The sequence below is a fragment of the Acomys minous genome (assembly GCF_964271855.1).
Source record: "Acomys minous genome assembly, chromosome: 15".
Lineage (NCBI taxonomy): Eukaryota > Metazoa > Chordata > Mammalia > Rodentia > Muridae > Acomys > Acomys minous.
In genome coordinates, this window is record NC_140497.1 from 72,083,487 (window position 1) to 72,091,892 (window position 8,406).

An 8,406-nucleotide genomic window follows, 5' to 3' on the forward strand; every position below is an offset into this window, starting at 1 on the left:
TTGTTGCCATAGACTTGCAAGCCATTCAAGATGGCTACCAAACCTCACTGAAGCTCATCAATAGAAAATTATTTTGTCCTGGTCAAAAGAATCAAATTTACCTTTGACCTTGGGTAGAGACATGGCATTCTTGACTGCTCCCAAGATTAGAATGTTGTATACTACTGCCTCCTCCCTTTAGAGTTGATAAGCTAGCTGGGCTTGTCAAAACTTGATCAAGACACTAGCCTTCAGTAAGGCTGATTCACCTAAAGCCACACTAAAGAAATGGGAGGAGTAATTACCTCCTCAGTGAGACAATATACTTTTCCTTCCCAGAAACCCCTCCTCCATGCAATTGCTTCAGCCTACCCAGAAAAGCATTGCTTTCTTTTCTTTTCCCAAAGCTTGGGTACATCTTCCCTGGTGCCCTGGGCCTTTCTACTCTTCTTAGGAAGCTGTTCTCCTTCTGCCATGTGGCTGCTTATAAACAACATGCCTTTCTTTCTTCCTCCTCTCCATCTCCTTCCCGCAAGAAGTTGCAAAGATTTACAGGTTTCTTACCATGTTGTTTTTCTCTCAAATTCTAACAAACTGCCATCGACCTCCCTTTCATGTCTGTTCAGTTTTTCTATGAATGAGACTAAGTTTCCCCAGTTACACGCAGCACCCAGTGAGAGGCTCCCCTAAGAGTCCAGTAACCCTGGCACATTCTACACTATTCCTCCTTCTCTTCTCTTTTCTCACTCCTCTGGTTGACTTTGTTGGTTACTTTTCTCAGTGTGGTATCCAAGTAGCCAACCGGAAGCAGCTTCATGGAGGAAGGATTTATTTGGGCTTGTCATTTGTGGTGGGCAAGACATAGGAGCCAGAGTCGCTCCTGGCTATGGAAGTGGGGACATGAGGCGACACCTCACATGTAGGCATGTCAGAAAGCAGGGCTTGACAGTCAGTGCTTCTTAAAGGGAAGAGAGAGTGTGGTCACTGAAAAATAAAGTTTCATCATAGACTTGTGGAACGTGTGATCACGGATGGTCTTATTTAAGTAGTCTATGTACCAGAACTCTCTAGAGAAATAAGAAAGAAATTGACTCACATCATTGTTAGAACTAAAAGCCCCAGAATCTTCAGTCCAGCAGGCTATAGATTTAGGGGAATGGCATTGTTCCAGTCTTGAGTCTAAAGACAATTTGAAGATGGTATCTTCTTCCTCAAGGGATCTGTCTTTTAAGGCCATCAACTGATAGGAAGGGCCCTAAGCATCTCCTGAAGGATTGATTATCTGCTTGGTTCAAGCTTTTCTGCTTTACATGATAATCAGAAATAAAACACCCCTTCACAATAACATCTATCTTGAGTTTGCCCAAAACCCTGGAGCCATACTTGGCCAAAATGACATAAAATTAACCAGCCTCGAAGTAGGCCTATGCTAATGCTATTATTCTGTAATCAGATTGTCCCAGCATGGATAATTAATTACAAATATGTAACAACAAGCTCCATGATTGTTGACAGTGCAACATCTAAATAACTAAATGAAGGGTGTAGCTCTGGGCTGATATCAGCAACTATGATAGGTTTACTGATCTTGTCTGGGCAAGCCTGGTACCAAACAGCCAACACATGGAGACTCTTTAAATATAATATCTAGATCTATGCATTAAAAATAAAAAGAAGAAATGAAAAGGAGGACATGACTACTCCTAGGTATGGGTGGAAGTTTACTGTAGATCTGAGGGAGAGCATAGCCAGAGATGCCCGGAAGAGTCCAGAGTGAACATACAGGCAAGAGCAGTCAGCCTTTGAGCTGGAGAGCTCAGGGTAGGGTACAGGCTATAGCAGCCTGGAGGACCCCAGACACATAGAGATCAAGGAATGCTGATGCTTTTTAGGCACCTCAGTTAGCCTTTCATCCTGGGCTTGAGACCTAACAACCTGAAGTGCTTAGCCTTCATACATCCTTCAATAACCATGACTTGTAGGAAACAACTCTAAAGGTGAGGCGTGTTCTCCCCTTTTTTCCTCTAACCCTTATTCGAAGTTCTTGATCATGAGTTACCACACTTGAACTTGATTTCTTTAGCAACAATTCCCCAGTCACTCTCAGAAACAACCACCTTCATGTTTCTCACACTTTTTATCTTTATGGCAACATGTGACAGAATTTTATTAGGAAGTGATAGGTGAATTCTCAAATCATCCTAGAACAATCCCAGTATGTATCTAATAATTTCATTTTTTTAAAGTCTTGGTTAAAACAATTTATGAGTACTCTGGTGCCTCATATTTGACCATTTTCCCTGGAAGGGGAGACCTGGTGGCACTCAGAGGAAGGACAGCAGTTTACCAAGAAGAGACTTAATACCCTATGAGCATATACAGGGGGAGGAAATCCCCCTCAGGAACTGTCATAGGGGAGGGGAATGAGGGGAAAATGGGAGGGAGGGAAGAATGGGAGGAGACAAGGGATAGGATAACCATTGAGATGTAACAAGAACAAATTAATAAAATAATATATATCTTGGAAAAAATATTAAGTATTATCCGGGTGGGTGATCCTATCTAAATCAATTTTTTGAACTAGTTTATTGCTGTGTTTATATGTAGATACAAGAGGTAAAAATACAGTGGTTGATGTTTCCTTGGGGGGAAAAAAACAATTTATGAAGCAAATTAGCTCTTGATTCAAATGATAGGTTTATGTTTATTCTAATAACGCATGTTTACCTTAACTTGGTCAACACATTTGTCTCCTCCACAATGAAAATGAGTGATTAATACTTTTTCAATTCTTCAATTAAAAATTAATTTGAATTTTCACAGGAGCTTATCATCGTGGAGGTACCTCAACTACTTTTATAACTACGTGAAAAAACTTTAAGAAAAATAACACGTGAAGCATCAAAGATCAGGGCAAAGATAACTTTCATTTGGACGTCATCTGCAGCACATATGGGACTCTGACTGGCTGCCTATGATAACCAGGACCATGTGTATATCCTCAAATGACAAACTAAGGCATAGGAAAAGAAAGAGAATTTCTTGATGCATTTCCATCTATAAACCAAATACTGTAACAAACACACTGAAAAAGCTGCTATCCTCTTTGGATTCAAGTAATTGAAAAAAAAAATCCTAGCAACTGAACATGAAATGTAATTCGTTGCAGCCTACAGCCAATCCTTACAGACTAATCCCAGTGGTGTGGGGTGAAGAAAGATTCTTAATTACCAAGCATACATGTTGCAGGCTTATCAGCACTTTAGAACACTGAAGTTGATGGAAGCTGACATGTTACTACATGAGGAATTGCTGTGATATATGGAAAGAAATTGTCATTTGACAGTTGATCGTAGGCTGGGAAATAAAGTAGAAGGCAAAGCATGAAACACAGGGCAAAAAATTGGGTCAGTGGTGTTCTGAGTCAGTAGTGGAGAGATAAAAGACAGCCTTTTGGCATCCAAAATTATTTTGTAAACTTTAATTTCTAGGTTTTTGTATGTATACAATATGCATCAGCAGATGACATCAATATAATGGGAGTAAATATATCTTTGACAATGATGCCTTTTGGTAAGAAACTCTGGCTTACACTATGAAAATAACGACATTGGCTGTGTGCCAGGCATCATCTCAAATGCTCTGTATGTGATGGTTTATTTCCTCCTTACTACAACTCTATCAGCCGTGAGTTATTACTGTCCTCATCCTGTGGCTGAGTAAACCGAGTCACAGAGAATTAAATGATTTGCTCATTATATAAAAGTCAGGAAGGATGCCTCGATTGGAGGCCACATAAGCATGTCCTGGCTCTCATATGAGGAAAGACAATGGTAACCCTTAGATTCTCTGCTTAATCTAAACTAAGTTCAGAATCAATTCAAAAGGACATGCTAAGTAGGGTCTGGTCCAGTTTGGACTCTAGTTAGAAGCTACTGTGTATGGGGTGTAGATTCCTTTTGAAAGTCATACTGTTGTCAAAGAATAAACAGGGATGCTTGTCATTACTTTTTGTGTGTATATGCTGTTTTTAAACAATTTTTATCTCAGAAATGATAATATAATTACAGAATTTCTCTCCTTCCCTTTCTTCCCTCTAAGTTTTCCTATTAACCCTTCTTACTCTGTCTCAAATTCATGACTGTTTTTCTTTCATTATTCTTTATTATAATTTATTCAGATTACACCCCAATTGTTATTCCCCTCACTTGTATCTTCCTGTCCCCACCCTCCCTCCCTCCCTCCCTCCCTCTTTTGCCCTATTCTCCTCCCCAATACTTCTGACAGAAGGGACCTCCACCCCCACCATAGGACCACAGCCTATCAGGTCTCATCCAGATAGCTACTTCCCCTTCCTCTGTGTGCCACCTGGCCCTTCCCACCAAGGGAAATGATCAAATCAGGGGTGGAGCAACAGAAATCATGTCAGAGGCAGTCTCTGCTCTCCCCACCATCATGGAGAACGACCTGTCCATTGGCTAGATCTGAACAGGCAGTCTAGGTTTACTGCATGCATTGTCCTTGCTTGATACAGCAGTTTGTTCAGGCCCCCCGAGGCCCGGATCCACTGGCCTTGATGCACTCTTTGTGGGGCTCCTGAGCCCTCTGGACCTTCCATTCCCCCATTCTTCCATACCACTCTTACCTGGATACAGAAGCAAATCCCAGCATCTGTCCAGATCCCCCTCTGAGTGGAGACTCTCAGAGTATATCTCTTTGATTGTTTTTCACACACACACACACACACACACACACACACACACACACACACACACACCTAGATATAACCTCTTCAGTCTATGTAGTGTTACCTGTGGTTTATGATCTCTCAGGGCTGACCACGTGATGTCGGATAGCTAGGTGTTGAGCTCCTTACTGTGGAAGGCCATTTCTACCACTCTCAGCACTCCGATGTTGCATGTCCAGGGTTGAGGTACCATGAGCTTTCCCTGCTAGCATGCCCACTGTCGTTGTCATTGTCCAGAACTTGTTCAGGCAGCCAGGTTGATAAAACTTTATGGGTGTAGCATTTCTGATATTTCTAGGAGACACAATCTCATAGCAAACTTCTTCCTCTGGGTCTTATAACCTTGCAGTGACCCCTGAGCCTTAGGTGCTGGAGCTGGGCTCCACATCATCTCTTGTCTGCACTTTGATCGGCGGTGGCTTTCTGTGATGGTCTCCAACTGTTACAAAGGGAGGTTTCTTTGATGAAGGATGTGAACTGCATTTACCTGTGGATATAAAGATAAATTCTTAGAATGTCATTATGGTTTAGTATAGTGGCATTGGAGATTTATCTCCAAGATCCATGACTTCTCAAGACCCTGGTAGTTGGCTGGGCTTCTAGTACCAAGCATGTTCTCCCTCTTGCTGAGGGGACATTAGGTCTCATTGGTGAGCTATTGGCTACCATCAATGTGTGCATACCACTGTTGAACCCATAGGATTATCATGCTATGCTGGTCATGTGGTGGTTCATAGGCTTCATTGCTGGGCCAGACCATTAGTTTCTTCGTTCTCTAAAAGCTTCCATTTTTATCTTCTGTTACCATGGAAACTGGTCTTTGATAAGGAGGCTTTCAGGTCAGATCCAGCTCCGGTTCCTCTTGACCCTGCATACGAAGTGCATAGCGTCTTCAGTAATATGGGCGTACCGTCAACATCCTTTTTCTTTACAGCTGATTAGTAGTCTGCAATGCATATGTGCCATGTTTTCATTACCCTTGTATATGTTGAAGGACATGTAAGTTGTTTCCACTTCCTAGCTCTTGTGAACAGGGTGGCGAGCATCTGTGAAGTAGGATCTTGAGTCGTCTGCTCATTGCCAAAGGGTGGACTTATGGTGGATTCATCTTTAGCTTCTTGAGGATTCTTCACATTGATTTCCAGGATGGCTGAACCAGCATGCATTTCCACCACCAACAAAGTGTTTCCCTACATCCCCTCCAGCATGTGCTGCCAGACGTTTGTTGACCTTTGCCATTCTTACTGGAGCAACATAAGATCTCCAAGTTGTTTTAAATTGCATTTCCCTAATTGCTAGAGACAATAAACATGTTTTAAAGATAATTCTTAGCCATTTTTTGAGAACTCTTTGTTCAGATCCAAAGTTCATTTTTTATTTTCTGAATGGGTAATATTTTTTAAGTTCTTTATATATTCTGCCATTAATCCTCTGCCAGTTGTATAGCTAGCAAATATTATCTCCCATTATGTGAGCTTTCTCTTCACTTGGTTGGTTTTTTTTTTTCTGCTGTCCAGAAGATTTTTAGTTTTATGAGGCCCCATTTATCAATCATTGGCCTCAAATCCTGGACAAATGGTTTTCTGTTCAGAAAGTCCTTTTCTGTAACTGTACTCTAGAATGTCTTTTTTTTTTTTTAATGAATGAATGTCTTCTAGGCATCCTTGTTCACACATTGGGGGAGACTAAAGTTGCAGATAACATGCACAGAAGAGAAAAGATGCAGAATGGAAGTGATCAGAGGAGGCTGACACAGAACAGAAAAGAGAGATAGCTTTCTGGGACTAGCTCTGTCACACCCTCTGTGGATTTGAGCAACTTTTTTCATTTCTCTGAGCTTGGATGTCTTCTTTCCTAAAATTGAGAAACAGGAAGAATATCAAATGTTGAAGAATATTTAGTAGCTACCAACTTAAGATCCATTAGGAAATCTTAGCACCATGACACTGATGCAAAAAATGACACAGCCTCCTTTACCACATGGATCAATATTTTGGTTTTGGTTTTGTTGTTGTGGAGGGTATTTTTGGGTTTGGGGTTTTTTAAGACAAGGTTTCTCTGTGCAGTCTTGGCTGTCCTGGACTTGATTTGTAGTCCAGGCTGGCCTTGAGCTCACAAAGATCTGCTTGCCTCTGACTCTTTAAGTGCTGGGATTACGGGCATGTACCATTGTACCTGGCTTAGATGAGCATTTTCACACAGGCAACTGAAAGATTAAGTTAGAGAAAAGCAGAGTATTAACATGAAAAGTAGAGCTCTGCAAGAAAACTGGCTCTCATTAATTAGTGTTGAGATTATGTAAATGCCTTATACTCTAACATTCTCACTATTTAAAAATAACACTGCAATGTCTAGATTAAAAGCATGGCTTCTCAGAGTTCTACTGGGTTTCAGGCCACTTTTATTTCTTGAACTTTTCTTCATATCTTTTAAAATGAAATCTCAAGACAGCTTTCAAAAATTGAAATGTACGAACTGAAGAGACACAAAATATCATCTTTAATAGAAACAAAATGCATTATAATCATGCTATTGACAAGCAATTGTACATTTCAAGAGCAATGTAAACATGGCTGTAGGCAATGGCAGCTAATAAAATGGCCAAATGTACTCTGCATGGAGTTTAACTTCTTCATTTTTGCTTAAACTTATCTATTAAAATGTGCAGTCTTTATGCCCCTCTCTGGGTTCTCATAACTGGCTGTTTATAAAGGTGTCAGCTCTACTTGTTCCTGTGTAGAACCAGTTTAATCACACATACACACACACACACACACACACACACACACACACACACACACACACACACATACATCATCCACTACTCAAAAACGAACTCTTGATGTGGAGAAAATAGCAACTGTGTGTTTGGTTGAAATATGACTCATGGGATGAACTTTGTCCTAGGACATTTTAAAGGGTTCTGCTGTTAATTACATCATTCAAAATGGGCTCTTCAGAGCCTCCTGGTAAACTTCCAAATTTAAGTAGAGACTTTCTCTTAGAAGTCTGAGTTAATTGCACAGTGCATTCTAAATTAACCAGAAAATACAGCTGGATTAATTGCCCTTGTGGCAAGAATACATCTGAACGGTCACCACATTCATTTGTAAGTAAGTGTCTGCCATCCCTGCTTTTAGTAGCCGATGATAAGATGTCCTTCCTTTCTGAGAGTAGAGAGTTTGTGAATTTCTAGTTGATTAAAATTAAGCCCTGTTACAAGTATAGAGAACTACTGTTATCTTCTTAGAGGCTTAGCTGGAAAGCAAGCATTCCATTTATTTATCTACTAATTGTATCAGCTGACATAACCTTTAGAGAGAGGAGAGGAAAGACTGGAAATCTCATTTCCATCTATTTAAGGATTAATTTTCACTTGTTTTAAGCCTCTCATCTATCCTCACTAACACCAGTTTTAATGAGCCCCAGTATTCATCTCTCTCCCCTTTTAAGCACCAACACCCTAGCAAGCAGACTCTCACTGACACAGAATCTTTCAGCCATGCCTCCCTTCTGTATGACCTGAATTAAGAGTCAGATAAACCTTTCCTCCCTGTGGTGGTTTGAGTTAGAATGATCCACTTAGGTTCATATATTTGAATCCTTGGTGCTGTTGGTAGAACTGTTTTGGGAAGGGTTAGGAGGTGTGGCCTTGTTGGAGGGTAAACTTTGAGATTTCA

The 8,406-nt window shown here is 40.7% G+C and overlaps 1 long non-coding RNA gene across 1 annotated transcript in view; it reads right to left on the reverse strand.

Annotated features, from left to right (window-relative positions):
• The window catches only part of LOC311584485, a 46,403-nt gene extending 40,347 nt beyond the window's left edge, over positions 1-6,056 (reverse strand). Inside the window, exon 1 of the long non-coding RNA XR_014774906.1 lies at positions 4,791-6,056. This is a non-coding gene — a long non-coding RNA (uncharacterized lncRNA). The remainder of the gene's footprint in view (positions 1-4,790) is intronic.
• Positions 6,057-8,406: the final 2,350 nt, after the last annotated feature.